Source organism: Camelus bactrianus, chromosome 3 (assembly GCF_048773025.1).
Source record: "Camelus bactrianus isolate YW-2024 breed Bactrian camel chromosome 3, ASM4877302v1, whole genome shotgun sequence".
NCBI classification, from domain to species: Eukaryota; Metazoa; Chordata; class Mammalia; order Artiodactyla; family Camelidae; genus Camelus; species Camelus bactrianus.
The window spans coordinates 155,674,431-155,686,955 of NC_133541.1; the positions used below are offsets into that span (position 1 = coordinate 155,674,431).

Below are 12,525 nucleotides of genomic sequence, written 5' to 3' on the forward strand. Positions count from 1 at the left end.
ATATGAATTTTGGGATAAGTTTTTCAATTTTTGCAAAGAAGTCAGCTGGAATTTTGATGGGATTCCACTGAATTTGTAAATCACTTTGGGGAGTCTTAACTTTTTTTAACAATATTGACTACCATTCCATCAACATGAGATGTCTTCCATATATGTAGATCTTTTAAAATGTTTTGGTGATACTTCAAAATATTCAATGTACAAATCTGGTAAATTTTTGTTAAATGTATCTCTCATTTAATTTTTAATGCTGTTGTAAGTGGAAAGTCTGAGCTTCTTGAGGTAGGACTATATATCAATTTGTTTATTTCTAGGATTTCTAAGCAGCAACTAACCTAGGTTTATATTTGCAACATAAATATATCCACAACTCTTCCCACCCCCATGTTATAAGAAACCAAGACCCAGGTTAAGCTACCTGAACACCTATGTGGAAGTGAGAAATGAGACCCTTGGGTGGGGCTTTGTGAAGATGATACTGAGAGCTTATTTAGGATGGCTTCATCTTAATTTCTTTTAAACAACACTTTCGGTGTAGTCAGATATATTAAGAACATGCCCTTTTGATGTGCAGAGGAGCTAAGACTATTATCAAATAATTTCTAGAGAGAGTGTTGTACTTGAAATCTAATTTGCATCAATCTTTGAAGATTTATGTTTCAGGAGCTTTGACTAAAGAACACCTGTCTTTATTCATTAGTGACAATTAAATGCTCAAGCAACATGTAATAGTCTGAGAAACTGCCCCCGCCCCGTAGTGCTGGGTGGCTGCAGCTGTAACCGGAGTCAGCGCTTACCTTTCCCAGTGTGCTTGTGCTGATCCGCACAAAGCGGTTCGTCCAACAGTGTGTCTGTAGTCTGTTGGACATAGCCATAAAACATTGAGTTAAGGTTGCTGGAATGCATTATATTCTTATTAATAATAAGTAAGCACATATTGAGTACTTACTGTATGTTGGGAATTGTCCCTCAGCCTCACATGAATATTATTTCTCTTAAAACCTCACATATTTTCTTGTTATTCTCACTTTACAGATAAGGAGACTGAGAATTAAGTCTTCTCTCTTTGGGTGGAGCTCATTATCAATGACGGGAAGTTGTAAGGAAAAAGATATTGATTCATCCTGAGAAAACATTTTTCTGAGAGTCAGCAGTGAAGAATGTGGACACTGAAGAAGGTGATCATTGTTCGATTGAGACGAGCCCCGGGTTGTACGGAGTCAGCATCCCTGTCCTGGACACAGTCAGTGTAGAGCTGCGTGGTGGGTGAGGCGGCGATGCCGCGCAGGGAACGCAGATGCCGGGCCATTGGGCTGTGCTCAGGCCCGGTGGGGCTTTCTCCTAAGGGCAGTGGACAGTCATTGACAGATTTTAAGTAGGGGAGTGGGGTGCTCTCGTAGATCACTTTTGTCTTGTAGAATGCTTAGAAACATTTAGAAGGCTCAGCTGGAGGTGATGTGATGAGTCAGATTAGGGTGGCTGCCAGGTGTAGGAGTGTAGAATTTTCAAGTGGTTTTCAGTCCCAGTTTTGTGGCTCAGTAGCCGTGTCACTTTGGATGATGCACTCAAGGAAGAAAAACAATTTATCTAATCAATAAATGCAGTGATGTACCGACCTCCCAGGACTGCTGTGGAGATCCAGTGAGATAACGTGTGCACAGTATGCAGCATGGTACCCAGCACAGAGTCAGTGCTGAGTGAGTGCCAGTGAGTATCTGGTAGGACAGGTGTGGCTGGTGGGACTCGGTGACTGAGGAAATCTGGGCCCTGAAGGAGGGGTCCAGTCACATCTGTGAGTGATGGGCCTGAGCTCGGAGAGGCAGAGAGACCTTGCCCCCCGACCAGGGGCCCTGGGCAGGACGGCTATGGGAGGAGCACTGTGAAGTCAGCTCTTTTCAGGTGGAGTTGGAGTTGCTCTTGAGACATCTAAGTGCAGTGTCACGAGCTCACAGAGGAGGTCTGGGCCCGGGCTGTGCATTTTCATATAATCTCAATCCCTGAGGATGCCGAGGTATTGATCGCTGAACGTGAAGTTTTCTTTACAGGACAAGTGAATAGTAGTATCATCTCTGTCATCAAAGCTCACGTCTCTTTATTCATCACCCACTTTGCTAATTGGGTACTTACAGAGCTCAATTCACCGACCTCCCATGGGCTCAGGCTCCACAGTAAAGAGCTGGTGAGCCTCCCTCCTTTCCAGAAGACGACACATTTTGCTGGTAGCCTTCTGTACTTCGCCAGACTTAGAATTTTAGTTTGTTGAATTAATTCTATTTTCTATTAGCCATCTCCTGACAAGAGAGACCTTTTACATTATGGTCATATTTCAAATAGCTGTTACTGAGAACTGCTGATCTGATCCATAGAGTAAGTATTATATTAAACTTGTAGAGTACTTAACATTTTTCTGTCTTTGCCCTTTAATTTTGTATGCCCTTTCTCTATCCTATTTGGGGCCTTAATTTTTTTTAAATAAAAGATGCTGTTTGCAGTTAAGAAAACAAAAGAAAAAATACACATGATAGCTAAACATAGAAAATATCTAGGGTGTTTACTGTCTCGGCAATGGAGGGTTGTAGAAACTTGTGAAAACCTTCATTACACAAGTTTCTTAAAATGCGGATTAAGAAATAAAACCTTCCTTCCTCATCTTTCAAGCTGCACAGCTAATTGTCAAGAAACTGAGGGGAAATCCTCAGAAGCCAAGACAAACCAGAAAGCAGGGATTCTGGGTGATACATGAGCCTTAGAAGCCCTGGGGTGCCTGTTGGCTCCTGTACTGAATTTCAGTTGCCTTGACAGTAGGGCAGGAGATGAGCCCGAAGCCTCTCACACTGGGAGTTGGATGACTGATCATATGTAAGGCCATGCCCATTCCGAGAAGCATGGTTTACTTTAGGGTGAACTAGGAAAAAAAATTCCTCAAGGCAAGACAGTAAGGAAAGTCAATTTTGTTGGAAGAGGGGAAAAATTACAAATCCAAAGTAAGGATATAGTTTAAAGCTCTTCTGGCATGAGAGTGACCACAAACTCCTGGCAGAGAAGCCCAGCTACTCCTGGAATGAGAAGCTGTGGTTTGAATGAATCAGTGAGCAGCCATTCCGGAAAAGGCCTCCAGAGTCTTGTGGATCTAGATACTGGACGGCAAACACCTCTCTTCCAAGGCCTCATTCAAATAACTGGAAATGTTTTAAAGGAAAGAAGCCATAATCATAGTTCTATTTATTAACATTACTATATGCTAGGAATTCAGAGGTGACTATGGAGTTGACTCCTCATTTATGGACCTTACTTTCTCTTTGGGGAGAAAAACTGACATAGTTGGGGAGCTTGGTAGAGGGAGGTGTTAGTCTGTTGCAATTAGCCAGGAGAGGAGATTAAGAAAGCAGTGAAGGGTGGGTGAACTTTTTAGCTGAGGACAGACAGTCTTGTTCAGTTGGCTTTTAATTTCAAGCTCAATGAGCTGTCACTGGAGGGAATAGATTTTACGGAGGATGGACTTAGCTCAGGCCTCTTTAAAATGGACACGTGAAACTGGAGAAAGACAGTCAAATCTGTGCAGACATTAAAGTTCACTTGAACATGCTCCATCCCTGAGCCAAAGATAGGACAAATATGCAGCACTTCTTAAGGACAGAGGAGTGGTTTCTAAGATTCTCCAAGAATGAATCCCAGGGAACCGGGATGGCCAGTTGTCAAACTGTGACTTTGCTCTTTGGACGGTGTACCCACCAAGGGTATTGGACTTTTATAGGTTTCCATTTCTCTTTAATACACGTCAGGTGATTAGGACGTGGGCACAAGTATTTGACACCTTGTCGAGGCGACTTTGGTTACCTGCCTAGAAGCACGGGCACTGCTATGGCTGCGTCATACATCTTGCCGCCCATCCCGTTCCCCGGCTCAGTGATCACGGCAGAGTGGTCCCTTGTTGACCTGTCCGTCTCCTTTGTGACATCATAACCCATGAAAAGACCGGAGCGTATTAACGTGGTTTTCTTAAAGTCAAAGGAACAGATCAAATATGGAGTCAGATTTGTTCTTTCCTACTTCAGTAGTGCCATGGAGAAGGCAGTTTGGGCAGCTTTTTGTAGGGCCCTCGAGGCTTTCTCTCTCAGCCTCTGGGCACCTTTATTGAAAACCCTTCATAGCTGTCTGGAGTGCTGTAAAACCACTCCGCCTGTTTTGCCCTGAAGATGTGTTCAGTTTATAACTCATCTCTACTCCTTGGAAAACAACTCAATAAAAATTCAGTTGGTTTCCCACCAGCCATGGGCAGGGGTGGGGGATACCTTGTTATTATTTCATAAAATAACAATAATAATAATAATAGTAATAATAATAATAAATAATAATAATAAAAGAAGTCTTAAAACAGCACTGGGCACATTGGAGAGAGTCAATAAATGCTTCCTGGCTTAAGTCAAAAGTGATGACTCAGTGATTCCATGGCTGCTGTATTTGCTGATCTAATTAGTCCTTTGCTCCATTACACATTTTTTTTAACTGAAAAAGAAATACATGCAAATGGTTAAAAAAATTCAAACAGAGCACAAAACTACACAAGTGAAAGAAGTTTACACTCACCCTCTGTTCTTCCAGCCCTCCCTGGAGATGCCACTGTTTACTATCCTTTGGATGCTTTTCCAGATATGGTATGCACATTCCCAAATATGTATGGAAATTCCTTTAAAGTTTTAGTTATTTTTAACTTAAAGGGATTTAAATCCTCAAGTGGCTTCTGCCCGGGTAATAGAACAGAACAAATCTGACTGCATATTGGATCTTTTCATTTGACTTTAACCCTATGCTCTGTCTCCTAGGCTTCATCTTGCTTGTAAAACAATGTTGCTTAGAGCCTGAAATATACAGGAGAGCCTATTCTGAAGGCTCTGACCTTTAAGGATATTTAACACTTTTTCATTCATAAAAAGATAACAAATTGCAGAACAGAAAATAACGTTTGTTTTGTTGGAGGTTTACAGAGATTTGACCCAGGCAGATAGCTGCAAGAAAAAAGGATTCTAACAACAAGGAATTCCTACACCAGGAAGATTGCAACAATCAAGCACGTAGGAAAGGAGCCTGAATTCTGACTTGGGGAGATGGTTTTCCAGGACATTAGTTTGCCATCTAGGTCTACAGAGACTTGCTATTCCTTGCCCCAACACCTGGTCTCCCAACTTATTGGCCTGTCCTGCACTGAGGAGAATGAATTTGGACTCGGTAACACTCCTATCTACCTAGCAAGCAGGGCACTGGAACTGAGTGTTATGGAAACAACAGGCCAGCCAAGAAACAAGCACCACTGTGAGGGTTGGAGTACTCAGATTTATTATGCCGGCGGGCTCAGAGGGGCTTCTGCTCCGAAGATCTGAGCAACTCCAAGACATGCACATGAGGTTTTAAAGGGTTAATTCAAGTAAGGGGTATTAGCCAATAAGGCTCAAACAACAAAAAGCAAGGAATCAGTACACTGGAGCTTATCAACTTGTAATAGTTCACGTTACTGCCACCTGTTGAGGTTGGATTTACGAGTTAGCTTGTTAGCCCAGTAAACTGACACTAAACTTCAGAATTACGAGTTAGCCCAGCAGAATTTAGATCAGTAAACCGACACTTATCACACTTAGATTTGTGACTTAGCTTGTTAGCCCAGCTGGGCTTTTCCTTTACATGAGGATAGCTCTCCCACACCCAGGGAACTACTGTGAGCCCTAGATGGTTCCACTAGGGTGGGGTGTGGTTTACCCAGGAGGGATGGGACTATGCACCAACACTCAGGCAGTCTGCTCTGTCTGGGGCTCTGATCTTGTACCACCCCGCTCCCCGCCGGCCCAACACCTGGGAGAGTGGAACTAAGGCAGAGATCATGCCTGCCTGTTTCCCAGCGTGTAAAAGGGGAATAGGTACTCTTCCCAAGGTAGTTCTGAGCGACAACACCTGCGGGTGCTTGGTTCCCAGAGCAACACAAAACCCAGCTCCGCGTGGGGGCAACGGGTGAGATACCCATAGGGGTTCTGCAGAAGCATCGGATGGAGGGCTGGATCAGAGAGGTAAAACATGAGCTGCGGGCCTTGAAGGGTAACAGAATGGTACAGAGGCAGGACTGCCGCCTCCTTCGGGGTGCCCCCAGAGGTAAAGCTTTTTCTCTCCATCTCCGCTGCGACCCTCCCCTCTCCAGATCCATCCCTTTTCTCTGCTCTTCCGGTCCATCAGTCTCCCTCCACTTTTCCCCTCCTCTAATCCCCTCCCATCTTCTTCCTCCCTCGCTGCCCCACCTTCTCTCGCAGAACCCAGAGTGGATCGCTGGCCCTCCTGCGCATGGGCAGTCGGTGCCTGCTGGACCGCGGGTTGGAAGCTCCAGCTCCGAGCCGGGGATCGGCCCCAAAGGCTTCTCAGCTCTGTCGACCGGTAGGCCTTTAGCTCCTGCCAGGTGCCGGGGCCTCTGGCTGTGGAAGTGCAAGGTGGGGGGCTCCCGGGAAAGGGGTCAGGCGGCTGCGGGAGGGCGGTCGGCATGTCACAGCCCCCCAGGGCGCCATTCAGCCTGTGTTCAGCTGAATTGCTCTGGCCAGACCCCTCTGCCCGCGCCACCTACACCGGCGCCCCGGCCACACCTGTCCATGGCCAGGTGTGCACCTGCAGCCTCTCACCCAGCAGGGCCCCCCTCAGTCCGTTGCTGGCGTCCCCTTCCCCTCTCCCGCCCGCGAGTCCTCTCCTCCCGGGCTGCCTCTCCTCGGCCGCCGGCCCGTCCCCGCCCCTGGGCGGGCTGTGTCCCTGGCGGGCGGGGTCTGCGGACCCGAACGGGGGCAGGCGGCTGGGGCTGGGGCTGGCCTCCGAGCGGGGCTGCAGCCCGCGTTTCCACCAACCACCCCCCCAGCTTTCCCTGCCCCGCGAACCCGGGGCTGCCCTGCTCTTCCTTTCTTGCTCCCTGAGGACAAGCTCAGCGGCGTGGGCGCTGCTCCCTGGGCTGAGAGCCTCCGGCTGTAAAGCCCAGCTTCTGGTGGAGTCGGGAAAGTGGATCCTCAGTGCTGAGCGAGCTTCTGTCTCCTCCCTCAGTGTTTCTGCCCCAGGTAAGTACCTTGAACACTTTCAGGTGTTATGATGGCGGTGCTTGTTGATGTCACGTGTTTTTATAGTGCCAGGGATTACAGTGTTGAAAGCAGGGCTTGGTTCAGTTAAAAATGAGCTGAAGGCATGAGGCTGTGACATGCTCCTCCCTTCCCACTCCCAGTGTGAAACGTGTAACCGTTGATTTTAAAAAGATAGTTACAGTCCCTAACTAGCCCAGCCCAGCTAGGTTGCGTTAACAGGAACAGCACCACCAGAGGCGTTGGAGACCCAGGGACATTGCAGTCCTAAAGAGATCCTGGCACAGTTTGGTTTGTTTTGGTTTTTTGTTTTTCTTAAATCGTGGGGCAGACTAGTAGTATAGAGGGAAAAATAATTGTCAAGAAATATTTTTTCATATAACAGCTTTATTGTGATATTGTTCACACACCATGAAGTCCATCCATTTAAATGGTACAATTCAGCAACTTTTAGCATATTCACAGTGGTGCAACAATTATTATTCCAGAACGTTTTCATCACATCAGAAAGACCAGTGAAAATGAGTGACACACCCACCCCTCCTCAGTGGTGTTTCTAAAGAAGTTTCATGCCTATTCCTGACCATAAAATAACTTGTTACATTCCATGAAATATCTGGTAGGAATTCTAATCAGAATTGCAATGAATCTGTGTATAAAAACAGGAAGAATTAATGTCTTTATGGCATAAATTTCTTCTACCCATGAATATATCTCGGACTGTATCTTTTCATCTCTCTAGAGCCTGGCCCATGGGAAGTCCTCACTAATTGTTGGGCTTGTGAATGATGAGATTCTATACATCGTTAGTTGCTACTGTAGCCTTTCACAGAAGAGAAAAGTAACCTCAGTGAAGCCAAGTGACTCTCTAATGGTCAGAAAGAGTGACAGCCAGTTCTGGAGTGATCCAGTGGACTTGGTGCTTGCAACTAAAAATATTCAGCAGCTACAGCTAAGGGGATTACAGTATTCTTTTTTTTTTCTTAATGGCGTTGCTTTTATTTTTAATTATTTTTTTAATTTATTTTTTATTGAAGTGTAGTCAATTTACAATGTTAGTTTCAGGTGTACAGCAGAGATTCAGTTATAAACATATGCATATGTATATAAATATGTATTATATTGTTTTTAGTACAACTCATTACAAGAAATTGAATATAGTTCCCTGTGCTATATAGTAGGCCCTTGTCATTTATTTTATATTTATTAACGTGTTTCTGTTAATCTCCCCTTTCCTGCCTGCTAAGCACAGTTTGCTTTCTATGTCCATGAGTCCATTTGTAGCAGCACCATTTTTCCTAGTAATATATGCTCTTTGGCTGCTTTCAGTTTCAGTAATTCCATGTTATCTGTGAGCGCATTTCTTCTGGTGGGCTTTATGTGGTTTGCACACGTGGTAATAGAGATTTGTATTTCGGAGAATTCCAGGCCTCGTGTAGTCCCTGGTACAGAGTGCCCACTGAGTTGATGCTTGAACTGGGGAAAAAAAACATAGTAAATGTAGGAATTTCCATTATGGTTGAGACTTCCAGGTTTCTGTAACCTGTTTACCCCACCTTATTATTGGCTGCCCCCATGCTGGGTAATTTGGTGGAATTTCATGGTATGGTGGTGTAGAGACAGGGCCTTGTATGCTTCTTCTCTTTCCGTTTTCTAACACTCATTCTCCTGGGCCTCCCAGATCCTCCCACAGTAGTGCCCAGGGCTGGCTTGGTGTTGTGCTGAGGCAATATTTGTTAATAAGGCCCTTTCCTCATCTCTTCTGACCCTCCGTTTCTTTCTCTGCAAAATGAGGGCTTAGACTAGATATGTGCTTTTCAGTTTCTTTTAAAGCCATGTTTCCTTTGAGAAACAGAAAATGCAAATCTCTCCTCCCATCCCAACACTTTAGATTTTGTTAATTCCTGCAAGGAGTCACATAGCTCTTTGTGGAAAATTGATGTGATTGTGATTCCAGGTGGCACAGAAAATACTCTGCAGAGATTTATTGCAGGGAGAGGGCAGAAAAGGGGCAGTATGTCACACTTTCTAGTGTGAGTACTGGAGCAGGGGCTTGGATTTAAATATGGTGTCTGTCGTGGCCTCTCTTTAATCTTGCACAATGTGACAAACCTCTCTACCTCAGTTTCTTGATGTGTCAAGTTGGGGTGATAATATTTTAAGGCTTTTGTGAAATAATATACACATAATCTATTTGTGTCTCAGTAGAAACAAGACCTGGAAAGGATTCAGGGATTTAAAAAAAAAAAAAATTTTGCCCATAGCACTATGTCGCTGTGTATTTTAAATTTCCTGGAGGGTGATGGTTGAGTCTAAAGTCCATCGTGGGACAGGTGGCCACAGTTCTCTATGCCCCAGATTGCCCCCTCCTCCCCAGTCCTCTTCCTCAGTCCAGGATGAAGTTCCCTAGTAGATTTACACAGAGGACTTGTGGAAATCGCTTTTCATTTTATTGTTTCAACAAGAAGGGCTGCCATCATGATCTCTGTGGTCAGGTTTTGAAGGGCTGCCATCTTGATGTGTAGTCAGGTGAAGGCTATGCAATTGGGAGTTTCTATGTAATAAAAAGAAAAAAAATTACAAATAGAAAATTAGAACAAGGGTGGTGACAGGGACACTTGGAAGTGAGCACCATTAGCTTTGTTAGCTTCAGGTGCAGTGGCCTCTTGCCACGAGGACCCATCCTCTTGCTCTGAATTTGGAGGGACCTGTGGGTTCAGTGGAAATGTTAACTGAGTGTATCTCATGTGCTGGGCATTGTCCTATTTTTTCTGTGTGTTCCTTTTTTGAGACAGTGAGCACATTTAACCTCAATAGCTTCTTTAAAAAAGTAGAAATTTTATTTTGAGATATAATGTAGATTCCCATGTAGTTGTAAGGGATAATATGGAGAGGGCCTATGGACCCTTTTCCCAGTTTTCCTTAATGGTTCCATCTTGCAAAGTTGGGGTACGATTCATTACTGACTCACTAACAATTTGAGGTTTGTGTTATTGCCATCATTTCTATTCACGATTAAACTGGGGCTTAGAGAAGCACACACGCCTGCCCAGGTCACCCACATGGTTAGTGTAGAGACGGGTGGAACGTGGGCTTGGGATTTCCAAGCAGTACCAATATGATGGTCTGTGGCAGGGAGCAGCATTCATTTTGCTTGTTTATTCGTTCATTCAACAAACATTTATTGAGTAACCTCTGTGGGTCAGATGCTTTCATAGGGTTATCTGATTCTTCAGCAGTACTGAGAATCAGGTAATATTTACTTTTTTTTAAATCTGAGAAAATTAGCTCTGAGAGGTTATTACACCCCCGAAGGAAATATAGCTCATAAAGGAGGGATAGTAAATTTGTACTCACCCATTTTTATGCAGGTGGTACCCTAGGCATTTTACATTTGCAAACTTCCGTAATCCAGATATATTCTTGTAAGGCAAGGATTTTTTTTTTTAATTGAATTATAGTCAAGTTTACAATGTTGTGTCAATTGCAAGGTGTTTTTTGAATTTTGAATTAAAAAGTATTTTTTGAGGAGGGTAATTAGGTTTATTTATTTGTTTCATTTATTAAAATGAGGTACTGGGACCTCGTACATGATAAGCATGTGCTCTACCACTGAACTGTATCTTCCTCCCCAAGGCAAGTTTTCTTATCCATTATTCTGCAGCTTAGGGGTTCAATTAAATTGGAATTGAAATCCAGATCTTTTGTCCCTTCTGTTGTCCTTTTCTTTATATTCTGCTGAAGGGGGTTGCGGAAAGCAGTTCCTTTTTTCATTTCTTTATTCCGCATTTTTGAGCAGTGACTTTGCATCAGGGCCTTGCTAGGTGCTTTGAAACAGAAAACAAGAAATGACCCTTCTCTGCAGGGGCAGGAAGCCTAGACCAAAAGCTGGGTAAAGTGATCCGAGCTACTGTAGCCATGTGCAGGCTCTGAAGGACAAACTGTACCCCTGGATTTGCTTGGGCTTCCCCTGCCTTCTGGCTGGTACACACCAGGTCACCGCAACCCAGAGGCGCCCACAGCACACAGCACATTTACCTCGATCTCCTCTCCCCTCTCGGCAGGGCCTGCAACATGAGCATCCCTGACTACGTGCAGTGTGCTGAGGACTATGAGACTCTTCCCGTGGTGGTCAAACCAGTGGGGATCATCTCAGAGGAGAATTTCTTTTGCATCTATAAGCGAATCTCCTTGGTGAGCCAGATCAGCCCGTGCAGCTCCCAGGGCGCATTCTGTACGCACTACAGGCAACACTATGCGCCCAAGAATAGATGGAGCGTCTTCCAGACACACCGCATGGTTGTGGGCCTTGTCACCATTACCGACTGCCTCTCGGCCAAGGCTTTCGAGAAGCTCCACGTGCAGAGGAGCTGTATGGCACCACGCTTAATGAGTCTCAGCTCTTTGTCTTTGTGCTGCATAGGGAGGTAAGCCAAGCAGCTGCGCACCGACGTGGCCTTCAATCTACGAGGACTGCAGGGTGGTGGAGAAGAGGATCGAGGACTTCACTGAGTCACTCTTCATCTTGCTCAAGTCTAAGTGGCTGGATGGGGCCACTGACAAGTCTGGGGACAAGGTCCCACTCCTCTTCATGCCGTTTGAGAAGGAGGACTTCATGGGACTGGACACAGACAGCAGGTAAGTTTACCTGGTGGCCAGTCCACCCTGGCTGTGTGCCGGGTTTCTTCTCTCCATCCAGAAAGGGATCAGCATGGAATAGGACTGTCTTGTATCCAAGGAGGGAGGGAGGTGCAGCCCGCCGGTTTACAGACATTTAAAAGTGAATCCACCTTTGTTTCAGAGAGATCCTTTTAGTGATAGTGTTAGAGCACTTACTCCTGCTTTTCAGCCAGGACCCTGGTGGGACCCCTGGAGTTGCTGTTCAATAGAGTAGCCACAGCCACTGATGCTAGGAGCACTGGGGAGGAGGCTGGTCTGAGCTGAGATGTGCTGTAGTTAAAATGCACATGAGATGCTGAGGCTTGTCTACTAAAAGCATATATACTATCTTGTTATTTCCTCTATTGATTACATGTCAAAATGATAGTATTTTACATACAGTAGATTATGTAAGATATGTTCTTAAAATCAGTTTCTAGTACTTGTTTTTTGTTTGTTGGTTTGTTTCTTTGTTTACCGTTTTAAATGTGGCAACTGGGAAACTTTCTTTACATGGTTCTCATTTCATTTATGTTGGGCAGCGTTTCCTGGGACAGTCTCATCCCTTTGCTTATAGATGAAATGCTGAATCCCGAGAGGCAGAACGAGGTGCTGGTTGAGCTGGCTTGGAGCCAGTGTCTCCTGCCTCACAGGCTCAGCACCTGTTCGGCTCAGGCCCTCTCTTCCTGCCCGACAGGCAGCATGCCATGTTAGGACATCAGAAACACCGCAAGGGACCTCCAAATGAACTCCTTAGGCAGGGAAAGGCGTATCA

The 12,525-nt window shown here is 45.1% G+C and overlaps 1 protein-coding gene across 50 annotated transcripts in view; it reads left to right on the forward strand.

The window, feature by feature from the left end:
- Positions 1–12,525, forward strand: part of LOC141577196 (uncharacterized) — a 191,819-nt gene that overhangs the window by 72,556 nt on the left and 106,738 nt on the right. For 45 of the 50 annotated variants that reach the window (XR_012505929.1, XR_012505926.1, XR_012505930.1 and 42 more), the window contains 2 exons: positions 1,036–7,073; positions 11,156–11,729. The gene's annotated coding sequence lies outside the window, so the exon portion shown is untranslated. The remainder of the gene's footprint in view (positions 1–1,035; positions 7,074–11,155; positions 11,730–12,525) is intronic. The other 5 variants (XM_074361329.1, XM_074361327.1, XM_074361330.1 and 2 more) reach the window with 5 other exon arrangements.